General features: G+C 45.7%; 1 protein-coding gene across 4 annotated transcripts in view; it reads left to right on the forward strand.

Moving 5' to 3' along the window:
• Positions 1-20,739, forward strand: part of SEMA6B (semaphorin 6B) — a 1,880,978-nt gene that overhangs the window by 35,376 nt on the left and 1,824,863 nt on the right. The gene's annotated exons all lie outside the window — the stretch shown is intronic.

Genomic DNA, 20,739 nt, shown 5'->3' on the forward strand with positions numbered 1-20,739 from the left:
TGCGGCGTTGCATTAATGTCCGATATGACAAATCCGCATAAAGAGAGATCTGGTGCCCTTCATATACTACCCTTGGATTTTTGCGTGCTGCATTCATAATTGCTTCTTTCAAAGCGAATTTATGCAGTTTACATATAATATCTCTGGGCCTGTCCATACTCTGATTGGTGAGAGACGTTGTACGGTGCACTCTATCTATTTCAATAACCTCTGGAGCTTGTGCCCCCAGTATTTGACGGAACAACTCAGTCACCACCTGTACTAGATCTGCAGCCCCGTTTCTCTCATTTAAACCTCTTATGCGGATATTCTGCCTGCGTGTTCTATTTTCTTGATCATCAGTTTGATCTAGTAGTGAATTTAGTTTTTCCTCATATTCCTTTATTACTTCTTGAGTATCCACCACCGCATGCTTGATATCATCCTGGGTCATCTCAATTTCTTCCACTCTACGTCCCAAAGCTATTGTATCCTCCCTGACCTCTTCAACCATTTGTTTACAGGACGATTCCACCATAGCGATAAGTAGTTGTATATCATTTTTAGTGGGCAGAGCTCTCAAGTGCTCTCTAAATTCCTTATGTTTCTTGCTCTGCATTGGGGGATTGGGTCATGGGGGTCGTAGGGGTCCATTGCTGTGTCCGTGCTTCTATGTTACTATTAATAGCTTCCATTTCTCCTCCGTGCAGCTCACTCCAACCTCCACCCTCCCCAGCCTTCCCCCCCGACACAGTTCTGGGTTCCAATCCCCCGTTTCCCCTTGTATCTTGTCCACCCCGTCCTCCTTCCAACTTTTGGCCATCTATGTGGTTCTCATTATAACTCAGTCCCACCACTTCATGGTTGCCTTGCTCATAACATACCCCACTCTCGGCCCTCTCTGCTCCCCCGTCAGCCAGGTCTCCCATCCTCCTTAGGCTCCGCTGACCCTTCATTGGTGTCTCCTCACCTTGTTTCTGGCTGCTTCGAGCGTCTGTCACCACAGACCTCACCCCTCCATGTCCTGACAACCTCCGTTCAGCCTTGCTTTGTTCCGTGTTCTGCGGTGACAGGTAGGCTTTCATGCTGCCAGACTGTGCCTTCCCCTTTCCACAGGGGGGTAATGCATTGCGTCTTCGGGCCAACATCTCTTGGCTTAGTGGGGAAGTCTCGTAGGGGGGAGGGGTTGCTCTTCAATGCCGGTGCTCTCCACTTCCCGTCCCTCCGTGCCGGCGTCTCTGGCTGCTCTCCCCCGGCTCTTTCTCTCCTTCAGAAGTAGCTGACAAAGGGGATAGAGAAGCTACCACCAGGGCATCTCTGTATCCGCTACCTGGGCCGGCGTCTCCGGTGGCTTTTTCCCCCCGGCTGAAAGCGATAAGCTGTGAGCAGAGAGGAAGGAGCTATCATTGGAGCTCACCGCTCCTCGTGTCTCTCAGAGCCCGGGATCCTCCGCACGCTCACGCAGCGCGCCCTCTCTCCATACCACGCCCCCCGGGCGATAATTTCCAACCTCACTGGGGTCTTTCCCTGGTTTGGGGATCAACGAGATATAAGCTGCATTCAAGTCTGTTCCTAAAGGAGAATCCTCTCTAAGGAAGTTAAAAAATTTTGAAAGGTATGGGGCCAGTGTGGGAGCAAATTTCCTATAGTACCCAGTGGAAAATCCGTCCAGTCCCGGTGCAGAGCCTAGTTTTAGAGATTTAATTGTATCTAGGACCTCTGACTGGGAGAAAGGACTTTCCAGTAGGTCACTATGTTCTTTAGAGAGGGAGGGCAATAGGAGGGAGTTTAAAAATTCTTGCTGTGGTTTCCCTAACTGAGGGGGCTGTGGTTTGTAGAGTTCCGCATAGTATTGGAGGAAAGCATCCATAATCTTAGTGGGATTATGAGAAAGATCCCCGGATTGTAGCCTGACTCTCGGAAAAACTAAGGATCGAGGTTTGGGACTGAGCTTAACCGCTAGTTTCGAGCCAATCCTATCCTTTTGGGAGTAGAATTTCGCCCCCGTCCATCTGAGGTATTTTTCAGCTGTTGTAGTGAGATTTAGATTTAGAAGTGCCCGAGCTTTATCTAATTTAGCTAGTGAGTCTGGTGAAGGTTTTAGCTTGTGTGCCCGTGAGAGGGACCTGAAATCTGCTGTTAGTTTAATCGTATCCGCTTTGTGTTCCTCCCTAAGTTTGGCTGTTATTTGGAGTAGCTTCCCCCTGATTACCAATTTTTGCGCGGCCCACACCGTCTCAGGGGAAACGTCATTTGTAGAGTTGATATTAAAGTATTCCTTAATGGTGCCATAATGGCACACTGTATGGGGTCACTTAATAAAGATTCCTGTAGACACCAGTGAGGGGGATCGGTAGGCCCGGAGGTTCATAGAGTTACCAGAGTGACCATCGAGTGGTCAGATAGGGAGGAATCCACTATCTTAGAGCTTATAACCAAAGGGATTGTAGAGGGCCTAGTGAAGATGTGGTCTATCCTGGCATAGGAGCTATGGGGTGCTGAATAATGCATGTAGTCTTTAGAATGAGGATTGGTCTCCCTCCAGATGTCTATTAATCCCATTTCATGAAGAAGTTTCGCTATTTTAGCACTTTGTCTGGTAGGGCGTTTAGGTTTAGGAATACCAGAACCTGTCTTATCCATGGAGAAATCAAAAGCTGTGTTAGAGTCCCCACCAAAGAAGATTGTGCCCTTAAGGTGAGGCTGAACCTTGTTGGGAGAGTAATAAGAAACAAAAGTATATAATTCACCATCAATGGTCCCTGAGACTAAAATGAAATGTCCCTGGGGGTCCAACACAGCTTCCGATTCCGAGATATTAACATGTTTGGCAAAGCAAATGGCAACACCCTTTGTTTTGTTATTTGCAGAGGCAAGAAAAAATTGGGGACAGTACTGATGAAGAAACGTGGGTTGATATGATGTGGGGAAATGAGTTTCTTGGAGGAAGAGGGCATCCGTATGCATAGACTGGTAAAGTTGAAAAAATTTTCTGCGTTTGATGGGGGAGTTGAGTCCCTGGACATTATGTGATATGATTTTAAGTGTAGGTGTCTTAGTGCGAGGGTTAGCCATTACGTGAGAGAGGTGAGGTCAGGCTTGCATTATAAGTCTTACCTTGCCAACTGGAGGTCTGAGCCCCAAATAGCCCCAGTGGGGTGAATGTCGCCGTGTCAAGACCTGGGAGGAGAGACCGGAGCTGAACCTGGAGCCTGTGAACACTCAGATGAGTAGAGCAAGAAAGGGGGAGAAAAGGGATGAAAGGGAGAAGGAGAGAAAACACGAAAGTTATATCAACCTTCAGTAGAAAATATACCTGTAAATAAAAATAACATAACTTAGAAACTCGGGGGCCCTTAGACCCCCCCTAATTCCCAGGGCAGGATGAGAGAGCCCGTCCTGTCCCTATAACCTGAGAGGGCCGGCGCCCCCCCCCCCCCGTAGGGCAAACGGACAAGAAACCAATTGCGTAAGCCGCACTCTTGGTTCCTAATGGAGGTGCACTGGATCCACCACTGCCCCGCCACCAGTAGTATATAAAAAAGGAAGTCATAAAGGTAGTCTTCCGTTTGATAACTGTCAGAACGACCCAGAGAACATGAACATCCTAAATGCAAAAAATTAACAGAGAACTTATTATCTCAACTGACCTCCCCCCGAGGACCTCAAACCTCCTCCCCAGAGCCCAGGGGGAAGGCAGATCAAGATGGGGAGACCACTGTGTCCCAATGAGGGAGACAGTATTTTCTTACTGTATAAAAAACCACATCCGTAGCTTCTGGAATTCAAAGTGAGGGGAAATACGACCAGAAAGTGCATTTTAAGTAAACTCATGTCCCCCCGTTACTCTGAAATAACACATTTGGAAACCAACTAAGAGAAATGTAAAGCTAGTTATAAAGTCCCGATGAAGATCCCGATCAGCTAGTATGAACCAAGGATCGGCAAGGTGACAAGAGTTTCCCTTCTTCCTCACCATCCCGGAAGGCATGCAGAGAGGGGCGTCATCAGGAAAGCTTCGTCAGGAAGCCTGATTATGGTCAAGGCCATAGCTTAGGCATGTCCGTAAAGCCATGGGGACCGTAAGAAGGGTAAGTCATGAGAAGACCCAAAAGAACATCTCGGGTCTGTAGTTGACAAAAAGGAAGCACTCACATGTAACAATGTGTAAATCCAGCATAGGGGGTCACAGTAGAAGCCATGGTTGATCTCTGCAATCCGGGATGGGAAAGAGCCTTGTTCCTTCTGTGCTGCCGGCTGGGTTGATTTTCTGCAACAGACTTCTGGGATTCGATCGTGAACCAGAATGAGGCTTGCAACTCAGCCAGGCAGTCACATGGAGGGCTGGAGTGCAGAGTCACGATATGGACTGTACTGCCGTAAAGCAACGCGTTTCCGGGCATGCGCTGTAGGGCGCGCTCCTTTCTCAAGCTAAATGAATGGGTCGTATGCAGCCTATTTAAGTGCTTACTCAGCACTGCTACCTAATGGTTAGAATTAATATTAAAGACCTTATGAATACAACAGGAATGTGTCTATAGCAAGGGGATAAAAAAAGGGGGGATTTATAGTGTGTATATATTTTTGCTCACCTTAGCTTGTACTATATCATAATCACTTGCTTTAGATGATGGATTCATATACATTTAAATTACAAGAGGTACATATATACATGAGATTAAATGAGTAAATATAAATATAAAAAATTATATATATAATATATAATTATACACATATGTACACACGATATGATATCTGATCAAATATTTTTGGGAAATTCATAAAAGCTACATCAAGTAAATATATTAAAATTATTATAAAATCATGAAATCAAAAAATAAATTATTATCGGGCTATATGTACGGAGGTAATTAATATATATATATTATGGGATGTGGTATGAAAAATAACGAACTATAAGACTGCTGATAATGGTGAATACCTGAAATTATTATTAAGATTATATTCATCAATAAATATGTTGTTATGCAAATTCAGCAGGGATTTTTTAAAAATGGATGCTAAACGCAAACTAGTAATATTATGAAATGGTAGAAATTTCCAACTCCTCATTAATTCCACCAGGGTTGAGGGTGTCTAAAGAATAGATCCAGAAGGTCTCGCGTTCGCATAGTTTATAAAATCTTTCTGCCACAGGGAGATTTTTAGGTAGGGCTGGGAAAAAAATCGATCTAAATCTTGAATCGAGTTGAGAGGTCAAATCGATTCAAAATTTAAGCAAACCGATTTTTTTAGATTTTTTTTTTTCCACCGCGCCGGTCCCGAGGCGCTGCGGGCATGAGTTTTTAGGCGAGGCCGCGGCTTCGGCCTAGTCCGCGGCTACGGCCGGACGCCGTGGACTAGGCCGAAGCCGCGGCCTCGCCTAAAAACTCATGCCCGCAGCGCCTCCGGACTGGCGCGGATACCGTGCCGGGCCTGAAGAGCTGCGGGCAAGGAGTTTTTAGGTGAGGCCGCGGCTTCGGCCTAGTCCGCTAGGCCGAACGCCGCGGACTAGGCCGAAGCCACGGACTCGCCTAAAAGCTCATGCCCGCAGCGCCTCGGGACTGGCGCGGTTTCCAAAAAAAAAAAAAAAAAAACTCGATTCGAATCGTGAATCGAGTTTTTTTTAAGAGAATCGAAGATTTTTTTTTTTAAGAAATTCTCCCAGCCCTATTTTTAGGTATTTGCTCTATAATCCATACTTCGAGACCTTCTGTGGACTTGGCATAATGTTCAGAAAAATGACACGGGACACTGTGCTTGTCCTTACCTCCCTCTATCTTTCTCCTATGTTCACCAGATCTTTGTCTTAGTGGGCGTATGGTGCGCCCCACATACATAAGATTACAGGGACAACTAAGGTCATATACTACAAAATCAGAACCGCAGTTGTAAAAATCTCCCAACACATAAGTTTTTCCTTTTGTGGTAAACTGCTTTTTTACATGTTTGACAAAACTACAAGTTTTGCACATTGCCTTTTTGCACTGGAACATGCCCCTAAGTGGAATCATATGGGCCTTTGCTGGTGCAATTTCCTTCGATGATTTTAATTTACTGGGTGTGATTTTATTTTTGATGCTGGGAGCCTTCCTGTAAGTAATTCTGGGATAATCAGGCAAGACTGGTCTGAGATGTGGATCCTCAAGGAGAATTGGCCAATGCTTCCTGAGGATCGCCTCCATTCTGGAGAAATTGGTATGGAACCTGGTGATAAAACGCCCAGATTGATTGAAACTTTCTTTATTTTTGTGATGGGCCGAGGGTGTATTTTGTAAATAATATTTTTGGGCCTCATCGACTAGCGATTCAGGGTAACCTTTATCTTTTAGTTTGTTTCTAAGCAGATGGCTTTGCTCCATGTAGTCTGTTACTTTGGTACAGTTTCTCCGCAATCGACAAAATTGTCCTTTTGGGATATTGTTTTTCCATTTTTTGTAGTGACAGCTCTTATAATGCAATAAAGAATTAGCTGCTGTAGGTTTGAAGAAATTCTTTGCATGTATTTCATTGTTAGTATGGTAAAGGTCAAGATCTAGAAATGCTAATTTGTTTTTGTCCATGACATGAGTAAAGCTGAGACCATATGGGTTATTGTTGCAATGGGAGACGAAATCATTGACAGCATCGTCTGCACCATCCCAGATGATTATAATGTCGTCAATGAATCATCCATAAAAATAAGGTGCTTGTGGTATGGGCTATTCTGCCAGATATATCTATGTTCCCATAGTCCCATTGCCAAATTCGCATAAGAAGCTGCGAAATTGGCACCCATGGCTGTTCCTTGGACCTGCAAGTAATACTGATCATCAAACAAAAAATAATTATGCGTCAAACAGTATCTTGCACAGTCCAGGATGAAGGAAGCTTGTTTGTTGCTCATATATGGGTCTTCGGATAAAAAGTGACTGTTAATCCGAAGATATGGGGAATAGAGGTATACAGTGAATTGACATCTAGAGATATCCAGGTGTATTCATCTTCCCATCTGTATGGTTTTAATAAATTCAACAGGTGGGTTCCATCCCGAATATATGACTGTAGTCCTTGCGCTAGAGGTTGTAGGTGGTGATCAATGTAGTTAGATAATCCAGAAGTGATACTATCCATAACAGCAATAATAGGCCTCCCTGGGGGATTAGTCTGTTTTTTGTGAATTTTGGTTATATGGTAAAAATACGGGGTGCGGTAGAAATCTCTCCGTAAAAAGGAGGCTTCATTTTTGTTGATAATGTTCTGTTGGATAGCACCATCAATAAGTTGGTTTATATCTTTTTGGAAGTCAGGTAGTGGGTCCGAACTCAGCTTGCGATAGGTAAGACTATCCGCAAGTAAATGCTCCGCTTCCCTGATGTAATCAGATCTATTTTGGATCACAATTCCACCGCCTTTATCAGCAGTTTTGATGATCAAATCATTATTTCTGGTTAGTGATTTTAGAGCTGTCATTTCTTTAGGAGCAAGGCCACCCAGATTGGCAACATTTGGTGTTGTACAGGCACACATCTTTTTTTAGATCCGAAAATACCATATTATAAAATGTGGTGAGGTGACCTTTTGATTGGTATGGATAAAAAATCGATTTCTGCTCAATCCAGAATGTATAACTGGTGGGGAAGTGTGTAGATGTTGTGTGAACAGATCCAGTCCAGTATATGAGTCATCATGATAGAGATGCTCTAGCATCTCTATTATCTCCACATCAAAATCAAACTCATATTCCTCAGGAGAAGAGTCTGAAATGACTACTGGATCGGGAATATCTGTATTGGGAACATTTTTCGCATTTTTTCAATTGAAAAAATCTTAGTAACGTGAGGTTTCTAACGTATCTATTCAAGTCCTTGAATAATGTGAACGGATCAGGTTTGTTGAATGGTGCAAAATTAAGACCATGGTTTAACAAGGAGATTTCTGCTGGGGTTAGGACTTGTTGGGACAAATTAAAGATTTTGACTGTTTTCGGTTTTTGCTCTGTTGAGTTTCTATTTCTACCTCTTCCCCCTCTGCAGCCTCTCCGGCGAATTTTCTTTTTACCTGAGTGGCTGGAGAGGGGTGTATGGATAAAAAAGAATTTTCTAAGATGCTATGAGAACCAAATGTGATGGGTACATCCTCAGCATTCCTGGGTGGCTGTGGAACTGATGTGCTAGTAGAGTGAATCGGAGGGATATCTGATGCTGAGCAAATAGCTGTTGTTGCTACGGGGGAGAGAGGGAGAGTGACTGAAGTGGTGAATGGTAAAGAACTAATAGTAGCTGTAGGCTCACGCATTGAACCAGAGCTATGGTTTTCTGTTACCTGCATCTGATCCCTATTGTTATAGGCAGATGTATTGGTAACAGCCTGAGTATTGGTCTCAGGGCCTAGACGTGGACAATTATAGAACTGATTAAGATTGTCTATTAATTTGGCCTTAGGTGATTTAGTAAGTGCTTTAGTGTTTTTGTAATGTTGTGCAGTATGACCTATAGAAGAAGGACACTGCAAAACATTAATTGAGTTGCGAGTAATTGTTTTGGTAGGTAACAACGGTGGTGGATAAGGATGGGGTGAATGAGTAGTGGGATTAATAGATGGATGTTGTTGTATTAATGATGGGATTGGTATTGATTATTTCATCCATGTAAATACTTTATTATTGGAGTAATCCTGAATATCCCGTCTAAATTTGCCCAGTTTACTGTAAATGAGGTCGCTCTCTTGTTTCTTAGTGTTCTTTTTAAGTATTTCTATCCAAGAGGAGGGGACTTTTTGTCCCATACTGATTATTTCTTGCGATAAAAGTTGCACAGATTTTTTAAGCTGTTCAAACTTCATATCTCTATGTTTAACCAATATGGACATCCATTTGGAAGTACAGAATTCTGCCAAACTACCCAATTCTTTGGCATCATCTGGTTCCAAAAAGGATTTATCCCCTTGGTTTAGATGCTATAGACACATTCCTGTTGTATTCATAAGGTCTGTAATATTAGTTCTAACCATTAGGTGGCACTGCTGAGTAAGCATTTAAATAGGCTGCATACGACCCATTCATTTAGCTTGAGAAAGGAGCGCGCCCTACAGCGCATACTCGGAAACGTGTTGCTTTACGGCAGTACAGTCCATATCGTGACTCTGCACTCCAGCCCTCCATGTGACTGCCTGGCTGAGTTGCAAGCCTCATTCTGGTTCACGATCGAATCCCGGAAGTCTGTTGCAGAAAATCAACCCAGCCGGCAGCACAGAAGGAACAAGGCTCTTTCCCATCCCGGATTGCAGAGATCAACCATGGCTTCTACTGTGACCTCCTATGCTGGATTTACACATTGTTAAATGTGAGTGCTTTTAATGCTTATTGTCATTAAATATTACAATCTTACTAAGAGGCGCCTGTTGCTGTTTTTTTTTCTCTTGTTTACATATTGGAGTGGCTTCACCTCCCCTTACAAGGCTGCCCTGCTAATAGACTGTACCTCCTCACAAAGAGCTGCAATTTGCTCAAAAGGACTTTCTGGCGATTTGCATTGTGTTTTACACTTATCATATTGTGACATGCGCTGCTATTTCCTGTCCAATTTTTTTGGGATAATGTGAAAGATTTTACGTCGCGAGAATCGTTTTTTTTTTATTCTAAGCAAAAAAATCGTGATTCTCATTTTGGCCAGAATCGTGCAGCTCTAATATATATGCAACTTCACCCATGTTCACATAGCTCTGAACTGACATGTCAAATTGCAAGCCAAATCGGCGCCTATTGACGGCAATGGAACTGTCTGAATTGGTGCGACGCCACGATTCCCAAAAGTAGTTCCTGCACTACTTTGGGTGACTTCAGGGAGTGATTTCTTACCTCCCAACTTTTTGAGATGGGTATAAGGGACACCTATTAGCAAAAGTATGTAGGCATAGGACACACCTCCTAAAACACCTTCTTAAAGGAGAATTATTAAAAAAAAATATATATATTAGTTAAGTGCATTTTTTTTTAACCAATAATTTGGAAATTTACAAACAAAGCAATTTAGAAATTAGTTGAAAGGTTTAGCGCTGGAAAACCCTTTTTGAAAGATAAAAAGTGCATTTTATATACAACTATACAGATCAGAGCAAAATGAGGAAGAAAGAGGGACAGAGGGACTTTGTTCCAAATCAGGTACAGTTGGGACCTATGTGATTTTACTAGACATCTGTGGAGGAAAGTGCACTGATGTCTCTGAAATCGCTCACAAAGTCGGGCTGAGGCCCCTCTCACACTTGTGCGACTTTGGACAGAGTCACATGACAAGTCATACCCCATGTTTTTCAATGTGTACCATTCATATCTGTGCGACTTCAAGTCACACCCACTTCAAAGTAGTCCCTGTACTACTTTGGTCCAACTTTGATGTGAGTTGAGGTCCATAGACCTCAAGTTTACACAGGCATTCCCTGGAATCGCGGCAAGATTGCCGACGCAAAATCGCGGGAAAATTGCGCGCCTTTCCCTGTGACTCCTGCGTCCATAGACCTCAAGATTACACAGGCATTGCTTAAAGTCACATCAAAGTGTGAAAGGGGCCTAAGTCACTGTGCTGAGTAATGATGAGCCGAACACCCCCCTGTTTGGTTCGCACCAGAACATGCGAACAGGAAAAAAGTTCGTTCGAACACGCGAACACCGTTAAAGTCTATGGGACACGAACATGAATAATCAAAAGTGCTAATTTTAAAGGCTTATATGCAAGTTATTGTCATAAAAAGTGTTTGGGGACCTGGGTCCTGCCCCAGGGGACATGGATCAATGCTTAAAGTCAAACAATAAAAGTGTAATATCCCTTTAAATTTCGTAGCTGGGGAGTGTCTATAGTATGCCTGTAAAGCGGCACATGTTTCCCGTGTTTAGAACAGTCTGACAGCAAAATGACATTTCAAAGGAAAAAAGCCATTTAAAACTACTCGCGGCTATTGCATTGCCGGTCCAACAATACATATGGAAGTTCATTGATAAAAACGGCATGGGAATTCCCCACAGGGGAACCCCGAACCAAAATTTAAAAAAAAATGACGTGGGGGTCCCCCTAAATTCCATACCAGACCCTTATCCGAGCACGCAACCTGGCAGGCCGCAGGAAAAGAGGGGGGGACGAGAGAGCGCCCCCCCTCCTGAACTGTACCAGGCCACATGCCCCCCAAAACACCTTGTCCCCATGTTGATGAGGACAAGGGCCTCATCCCCACAACCCTGGCCGGTGGTTGTGGGGGTCTGCGGGTGGGGGGCTTATCGGAATCTGGAAGCCCTCTTTAACAAGGGGACCCCCAGATCCCGCCCCCCCTGTGTGAAATGGTAAGGGGGTACTTGTACCCCTACCATTTCACTAAAAAACTGTCAAAAATGTTAAAAATGACAAGAGACAGTTTTTGACAATTCCTTTATTTAAATGCTTCTTCTTTCTTCTATCTTCCTTCATCTTCTTCTTCTGGTTCTTCTGGCTCTTCTGGTTCTTCCTCCGGCGTTCTCGTCCAGCATCTCCTCCGCGGCGTCTTCTATCTTCTTCTCCTCGGGTCGCTCCGCACCCATGGCATGGGGGGAGGCTCCCGCTCTTCTCTTCATCTTCTTCTCTTCTTCATCTTCTTCTTCTCTGCTTCATCTTCTTCTCTTCTTCACTTCTTCATTTTCTTCTCCGGGCCGCTCCGCATCCATGCTGGCATGGATGGAGGCTCCCGCTGTGTGATGGCGTCTCCTCGTCTGACGGTTCTTAAATAACGGGGGGTGGGGCCACGGTGCCGCACGGTGACTTGACGGGACTTCCCTGTGACGTCACGGGGAATGTCACAGGGAAGTCCCGTCATGTCCCGTGTGTCAGAGGGGGGCGGGGTCACCGGGTGGCCCCGCCCCCCGTTATTTAAGAACTGTCAGGCGAGGAGACGCTGTCACACAGCGGGAGCCTCCCTCCATGCCAGCATGGATGCGGAGCGGCCCGGAGAAGAAGAGGATGAAGAAGAAGATGAAGAGAAGAGCGGGAGCCTCCCCCCATGCCATGGGTGCGGAGCGGCCCGAGGAGAAGAAGATAGAAGACGCCACAGGGGAGATGCTGGACGAGAACGCCGGAGGAAGAACCAGAAGAACCAGAAGAAGAAGAAGATGAAGGAAGATAGAAGAAGCATTTAAATAAAGGAATTGTCAAAAACTGTCTCTAGTCATTTTTAACATTTTTGACAGTTTTTTAGTGAAATGGTAGGGATAAGTACCCCCTTACCATTTCATACAGGGGGGGGGCAGGATCTGTGGGTCCCCTTGTTAAAGGGGGCTTCCAGATTCCGATAAGCCCCCCGCCCACAGACCCCCACAACCACCGGCCAGGGTTGTGGGGATGGGGCCCTTGTCCTCATCAACATTGGGACAAGGTGTTTTGGGGGGCTACCCCAAAGCACCCTCCCAATGTTGAGGGCATGTGGCCTGGTACGGTTCAGGAGGGGGGGCGCTCTCTCATCCCCCCTCTTTTCCTACGGCCTGCCAGGTTGCGTGCTCGGATAAGGATCTGGTATGGATTTATGGGGGGACCCCACGCCGTTTTTTTTTTTGGCGCGGGGTTCCCCTTAAAATCCATACCAGACCTGAAGGGTCTGGTATGGAATTTAGGGGGACCCCCACGTCATTTTTTTTTTACATTTTGGTTCGGGGTTCCCCTGTGGGGAATTCCCATGCCGTTTTTATCAATGAACTTCTATGTGTATTGTCGGACCGGCAATGCAATAGCCGCGAGTAGTTTTAAATGGCTTTTTTCCTTTGAAATGTCATTTTGCTGTCAGACTGTTCTAAACACGGGAAACATGCGCCCCTTTACAGGCATACTATAGACACCCCCCCAGCTACGAAATTTAAAGGGATATTACACTTTTATTGTTTGACTTTAAGCATGATTAAAATCACTGCTCCTGAAAAAAACGGCCGTTTTTAAAACTATTTTTGCATTGATCCATGTCCCCTGGGGCAGGACCCAGGTCCCCAACATTTTTAATGACAATAACTTGCATATAAGCCTTTAAAATTAGCACTTTTGATTTCTCCCATAGACTTTTAAAGGGTGTTCCGCGGCATTTGAATTTGCCGCGAACACCCCAAATTGTTCCCTGTTCGGCGAACTTGCGAACAGCCAATGTTCAAGTCGAACATGTGTTCGACTCGAACTCGAAGCTCATCCCTAGTGCTGAGTACTATTATACCTAGAATATAAAGTAGTCCCACCATCAAACACTAGTAAACGTATGTTCTCAATATAATTGTGCTCAAATGACTGAAAATCACACAGATGGTATCACCTACTGAAAGCTAGTATTAGACTCAGCAGCATATGCTGAAAAGAGGCGAACGCCTATTAGCCAATGCCACATCAGCATGAGCATGGTTGTTACTATAAAAATAATGCCTGAAATGCAAAACATTATTGTATAGAATCAAACATTAGTAAAGGTATTTTCTCTGTAGGTATGTGCTCAGCTCTGTAGCATAGCGGTATGTCCTGCTGCCCTCAAAGGTTCAAGCCATGAGTTCAAATCCCACTGACAGCATCACCTCCTGAAAGCATGCATTGTACTCATAGCATAATTAGCCAATGCACATTAGTTTGGTTTATTCCATATTTTAACGCTTCAAATGCATGCAATGGTATTTTTTCATATTATGGTGTGGAATTCCAAAAATCAAGGAAAAAAATGTCATAGGGTCCCCCCCAGTAGATACCAGGCCCTTCAGGTCTGGTATGGACTTTAAGGGGAACCCCACACCAAAATGTAAAATAAAATTGACGTGGGGCCTCCCAAAATTCATACCAGACCCTTATCCGAGCATGCAGCTTGGAGGTCAGGATGGGGGGGTGAGGGAGCACCCTCCCCTTCTAAACCGTACCAGACCACATGCCCCAAAGCACCTTGTCCCCATGATGGGGACAAGGGCCTCTTCCCGACAACCCTGGTCAGTGGTTGTCGGTCTGCGGGCAGGGGGTTTATCAGAATCTGAAAGCACCCTTTAACAACCCCTACCCGTTCACCAAAAAAAGCAGTAAAATGTAAAAAAAATCAATAGCCGGTTTTTGGCAAGTCCTTTATTGTAAAATAGCTCCGAGCTGTCTTCTTCCCTGAGCCATCTACTCCCCGAGCCATCTCTCCTGCCGCCGCCGTCTTCTCCATCTGCTGTGTTCTTCCGCACCGCCGGTTACCCGCTAATAAAAAAAAAAGCCGCTCTTCTTCTGTGGCCACGGAAGACCACCACAGAAGAAGAGCGGCTTTTTTATATTAGCGGGTAACCGACTGCATGGAAGAACACATCAGCAGGAGAAGACGGCGGCGGCAAGAGAGACAGCTCAGGGAGAAGAAACATCAAACACTAGTAAATGTATTTTCTATGTATGATTTTGCTACACCTAATAGATCAGCACTTCTACCTTGAAAAACGCAGGCTTTGAAGGACTCATGGGTTCAAATCCCACAGAGAGATACTAAAAGATTGAATTGGTGAAAAAAAGGCAAATGGCCAATTAGCCAAAGCAGCATATGCTGAAAATAGGTGAATGCCAATTAGCCAATGCACTTTAATTTGGCTGATTCTATTATATTAACTCTTCAAATGCATGCAATGGTATGTAAGTATTCAATAATATTATGGTGTGAAATTCCAAACACCACACACTAGCTAACGGGCAGTTTACATTTCTGAAAAAATAAACAGCTGGCGGATGGTGGGTTGGCTCGTATTTGAACTTGTACCTTGAGTGCAGTGGAGACATCTGAGCAGACCACTAAGCCATTGTGCTAAGTACAAAAACTGCATAATAAGGTAGTATGATTAAAGAATGAACCTAAATAATTACTGCTTTATAGTCACCTAAATTAAAAAATAAAAAACAACATACAACAAATAGGTAACCTAAATGCTTAATACATGTAACTTTACAGAATAGCAGACATTGCTATGTAATAATCATTCATAAAAGCATTCGTTAGCAAAAGAAGGAAAAAAACTAGGAATACTAATTGCAATACACATCAATAGATGCACACGAGGTAGAGCACATCTCACATAAAAATGTTTCTTTCACATACATGGATCATGGTTAAAGTGCAGTGCTATATAACAACTTAGTAGAAATTGGCATTTGCATATACGCGGAATCGCTGATTTCGAATTTGTGTGCCGCTAATAGCACTCTTTTTCATTTGCCTGTTAAAATTTTAATTGGCTAAAATGGGCGCCACTATTTGCAATAGTGCCCAGTACTTCCCGGCGCTATAGTAAATGACCCCCTATACTTCCTGGTAGGGAGGTGGTTGTACCGGGATCATTGTTGAGGTGTCATGATCCCGGTGTAATTTTTTTCAGCCGGTGATTCTGCTTCATGTAAAAGTATTTCTAATAGACCACCTATTTCTCCATAAAGAGTACCTGCCATTGCTATTGCTGTCTAAAGGGATGTTTAAAATTTTTTTGACAGCAAAAAAAGTGATAAAAAAAAAACTGTAAAAATAAATAAAATAAATAAACTTTTTTAAAAGTGCCCGTCACCCCGTGCTCACACGCAGTGGCGAACGCACACGTCGGTCCCGCATGCACATGTAAACAGTAATCACACCACAAATGTGAGATATCGCCCCGATCGTCAGAGTGAGAGCAATAATCCTAGCACTAGACCTCCTCTAAATCTAAACTGATAACCTGCAAAGGCTTTTAAAGTGTCACCTATGGATATTTTTTTTTTTAAACATGAACAGGATGTTCTTTTATTGAAGGAGATGTGGTATGATACAGTTTATGAAGTACAATCATAAATAAAAGCAGATACAATTACATGCAGGGCATCGTTCTTCGGACAAAAGTTACATATGCAGTTCAAAGGAGCATTAACACAACATAGGTATCTAGTCATTCCCCAGTTGGGGGTATCGTTAATGTCACCAGAGGGTTCGGCAATGCCCTGTATATTGTCCCACAGTAGGTACCATCAAAAATTATGCAGGGCTGCCAGACCCTCTCATATTTCACAGGGCAATTTCTGTTTATGTACATTAGTTTATACATGGGAAGAGCCACGTTAATGGATTGTTCCCAAGAACCCACGGGGGGGGGGGGGGGGGGGATCGGGAATTCCACTTAAGTATAATTTCTCTTCTGGCATAATATAGTAAAAAACAAACAAGTATTTTGGTGTACCTTGGTCTTTGGTCATCATCATGGATACTAAGGAGCAACAGCTCAGAGGTGATTGGTAAAGCCAGTTGGAGACGAAAATTTATAAGCTTGATCACCTGTGTCCAGAACCGGGCCACACCAGGACAGCTCCAGAACATGTGCATGTATGTACCCTCCTCTCCACCATATCTAGTACAGTTAGCAGATCTGTGATGTAGCCAGAGCCGGTGCTACCACTAGGCAAACTAGGCAGCCGCCTAGGTCGCCCCACCACTGGTGTTCCTACTCTCTTCTCTCTGCAGCAAGCAACTAAGTCTCAGCATCAGCAGGCAGCCGCCAATCCTTTTGCACACAGTGTCAGAAGCACAGCGGTTGCAGAGGACTGTGTCTGTGTCCCGACTCCCAAATAAATGGAAGCAAGCAAACATTCATTGATGGGCACTGGTAGGCTGCATCGATGGGCGCTGTTGAGGCTGCATTGATGGGCGCTGGTGAGGCTGCATTTGATGGGCGCTGGTGAGGCTGCATTTGATGGGCGCTGGTGAGGCTGCATTTAATGGGCGCTGGTGAAGCTGCATTTAATGGGCGCTGGTGAAGCTGCATTTAATGGGCGCTGGGGAGGCTGCATTTAATGGGTTCTGGTGAGGCTGCATTTAATGGGCGCTGGTGAGGTTACATTTAATGGGCGCTGGTGAGGCTGCATTGATGGCGCTGGTGAGGCTGCATTGATGGGCGCTGGTGAGGCTGCATTGATGGGCGCTGGTGAGGCTGCATTTGATGGGCGCAGGTGAGGCTACATTTGATGGCCGCTGGTGAGGCTACATTTGATGGCCGCTGGTGAGGCTACATTTGATGATTGCTGGTGAGGCTGCATTGGATGTGCGCTGCTGAGGCTGCATTTATGGGCGCTGCTGAGGCTGCATTGATGGGCACTGGTAAGGCGACATTTAATGGGTGCTGGTAAGGTGACATTTGATGAGCGCTGGCAAGGCTGCATTTGATGGGCGCTGGTGAGGCTGCATTGATGGGTGCTGGTGAGGCTGCATTGATGGGCGCTGGTGAGGCTATATTTGATGGGCACTTCATTAAAAAGGTGAGGTATACATGGGCAGGGAAAAGGGGGTGGAGTCCGTTGTGGAGTCAAGGGGGTGGTAGCAAAATGAGGTTTCGCCTAGGGTGTCAAAAATCCTTGCACCAGCTCTCGATGTAGCCTCTGAGGTGTAAAATAGACTCTGTGTAAAAATTTGACTTAGATCAGCCTATCCCTAGATGAAATTAATGTTTGGGCACTTTCCCCTAGACAGTCATCCCAGTCCTCCCTGTCTAAGTCTGGCATGTCCGCCTTCCACTTCTCCCAGAGTCGTTCCATCCTGGGGGAATTGCAACTAAGCAGGTCAATATATAGTGTGGAAAGAGGCTTAGAAAGCCATTCCAGGGCCGGTCTGCCTTCTATTGGGTCCATGTCTAGCTTGGTTATGGTAGGGAATTGGGCACGTATAGCGTGGTGGAGTTGAAAGTATCTGAATGTCATCCATTCGGGAAGATGGAATCGGGCCCTAAGTTCTGTCAGGGAGAGTAGTCGGTCAGCTGTTATAATGTCCCCTAAAGTCTGTATCCCATATTCGGCCCAGAGTTGGGGGTCAGGAATGGTAGATGGAGATGCGGGAGATTGGGGTTGCCCCATAGAGGAGTAAAGGGAGACCACCTGTTGGGGCATGCAAATCTAGACCTCGCTACAGCCCACACCCTGAGCGTAGTTTTAGTGGAATGAGGAAGCTCAGAATATGCTCGGGACCCCCGATAGATCAGATTCCCTAGCTCCTGAAGTGAACCCACAACAGCTGCCTCAAGACATAACGCGACGTTAGTTCGAGATCGCATGAGCCACCATCAGACAGTGACCAGCACTGCCGCCCAAAAATAGACACGCAGATCTGGGAGTGCCAGGCCTCCGCATCCCACCGGGAGGATCAGGGTTGCTTTGGCTATTCTAGGTAACTTTCCTCCCCAAATGAAACTAATCATACTGTCAGAGAGGTTACCTGGTTGTGCGTCGGTGTGCGCCGGGGCGCATTGGTGCGCGCGTTCCTGTGCGTGCTGGGGCGCGTGCTTCTGGGGGCACTGGCGTGTCTAATCTGGCTGGCCGCGCTGCGCCTGGTGGTGCTGGTGTGCGCGCCGGTGTCCGGGGGCGCACTCGGGTGCGTGCGGGTGTCTGTGCGTATCGGCGCGCGCACGTGCGAGGCGTTTGGCGCCAGTCAGCCTATTTAGGTCTGCTGCTATCTCTGATTGGTGCTGCCTGATCAACAGCTCTGTGCCTAGTTCCTGTTTCCTGTTTCCTGTTCCTATGTTCCTGAGTTCCTGAGTTACTGATCTGTTGATGACCCGGCTTGCCTTTGGATTCTTCTGACCTCCGCCTGCATCTGACCCCGGCTTGTTTTGACCTCGCTTCTGCCTGCTCCTCCTGTACCTCTGCTGCCCGCCTGTTGCCAAACCCAGCCTGTGCATCGACCTGTCTTTAGCTCCTGCTCAGCATCCGTTGCCTGTGCCTCTGACTATCACCTGATGTCTGAAGACTGCTAGCTTCCGAAATACGGACTCCTGCACAGGCTCTCATACCACTCCGCACTTGTGTGCTTCCTGTCTGCTCTACCAGGGGCCGCACGTCGGATACGTAAGGGAGCCTACCCTCTGCCCAAGTGGACTCTCCGGTCTGGTAAGTGAGAGACCTGACACATACATTTCTCCACCTCTTTGAAGAAAGGGTTGGGAAACCAGGTCGGGGAGTTCCGGAAAACATAGAGAAACTTAGGGAGGAAAATCATTTTTAGGATATTGATTCTGCCCATAAGATTCAGGGGTAGCGAGGACCAAGACAAGCATTTCTCCTTTAACTGGGTGAGTATAGGGGTGATATTAAGGCTAGAGTAGCTGGCTGGGTCTCTCCTAATCTGGATACCTAGGTATTTAAGTTGCTCCACCCACACCAGGCTGTCTGTAGCTAATATGTAGCTAATACTCATGCATCAGGGTCGAGGGGGAAGAGAATTGACTTATCCCAATTAATCCGCACCCCTGAGTAATGCCCAAATATATCCAGGGCTGCCCTGAGAGAGCTATTTGCATCTTGTAGATAAAGCAAAGCGTCATCGGCATACAGAGAAAGCTTTTCCTCCAGGGGCCCCACCCCGAGTCCTCTAACCTGAGCTGAATCCCTGATAAGTATCGCCAGTGGTTCCAAGGCCAGGGCAAAAAGGGAGGTGGAGAGCGGGCATCCCTGCCTTGTGCCCCTCTGTAGCGGGAAGGATTCAGATATCATTATCAGCCTATCATTGGTTCGAATTCTGGCCCTAGGGGAGCTATACAACATTTTAAGCCACCGGATAAAGTGGGGGCCAAATACGAATCTCTCCATCACCTCCAATAGGAACTCCCACTCTACCGAATCAAAAGCCTTCTCGGCGTCAAGAGAGGCTATAACTCTGCTGCCACTGTTAGCGTGGGTGACTGAAAGGTTCAAAAAAAGGCATCTGAGATTAATGTCGGTGCCCTTGCCTGGAATGAACCCAGTTTGATCGACATGAATTATGTCTTCCAGAACTGCCGACAGCCGATTAGCCAGTATCTTGTCCAAGACTTTGGCATCAACATTAAGAAGAGAAATTGGTCTATACAAGGAGCAGTCCTCTGGATCCCGACCGGGCTTAGGCACCAGCACCACCACAGCCTCCGACATAGAGTCCGGGAGCTCCCCCGTGAGCAGGAGTTGTTTAAACAGAGAAGTAAACCTAGGGGCAAGCAGGTCCAGATATTGCGTATAGAACTCAATAGGTAGACCATCAGCCCCAGGCGTTTTGCCTGGCTTAAGTTGGGTCATGGCCTTCTGAACTTCTTCCAGAGTTATTTCCTGGTCCAGGTCTGTGCTAGTCTTGTCGTTAATCCTAGGGATTTTAACTTTGTCGAGATAGGAACGTAAGTCTATGGTAGTATATGACGTTTGGGTGGAATAAAGCTGCCTATAGTAACTGAGAAACCGGCCATTAATTTCAGAGGGTGTGCGTAATATAGTGCCAGTATGGTCCCTAATCCCACTAATAGTAGTCATCGCAAATTGATCCCTTGCCAACCAGGCCAGCAATCTACTATTTTTATTTCCAAACTCAAAAATCCTCTGGGTTAGGTGTAGACGGGATTTGTGTGTCATGTCTATCCTTAGCATGGATAGCTGCTGCAGAGCAAATTGCCAAGCCCCATAAGCAATGGTGTTTGGGTTGGCTACATACTCTGCTTCTTTAAGTTCAACTTCCCTCTCCAGCTCAGTTAACGACTGTGCAGAGGCTTTGCGGGCAGCAGCTATCGGGATATATAAGCTCCGTGGGCCCAGGCTTTAAAGGCATCCCAAGTAATCTCAGGAGTGGTAGAGTTAGTGTTAGCGAGCCAGTAGTGGCAGATACCCTCTTGAATGTGTTCCTGTATGGCGGGATCTATTCTATAAAATCTGGACAGACGCCATGTCCGCACCCCCAGCTCCCCGGCTGCCAACCCAATCCTGAGCGGAGCATGAACCGAGACCCCCCTTGGGAGCATGCTGGCCTCGGACACCCTGTGCACCA

Source organism: Aquarana catesbeiana, linkage group LG01 (genome assembly GCF_042186555.1).
Source record: "Aquarana catesbeiana isolate 2022-GZ linkage group LG01, ASM4218655v1, whole genome shotgun sequence".
NCBI lineage: Eukaryota > Metazoa > Chordata > Amphibia > Anura > Ranidae > Aquarana > Aquarana catesbeiana.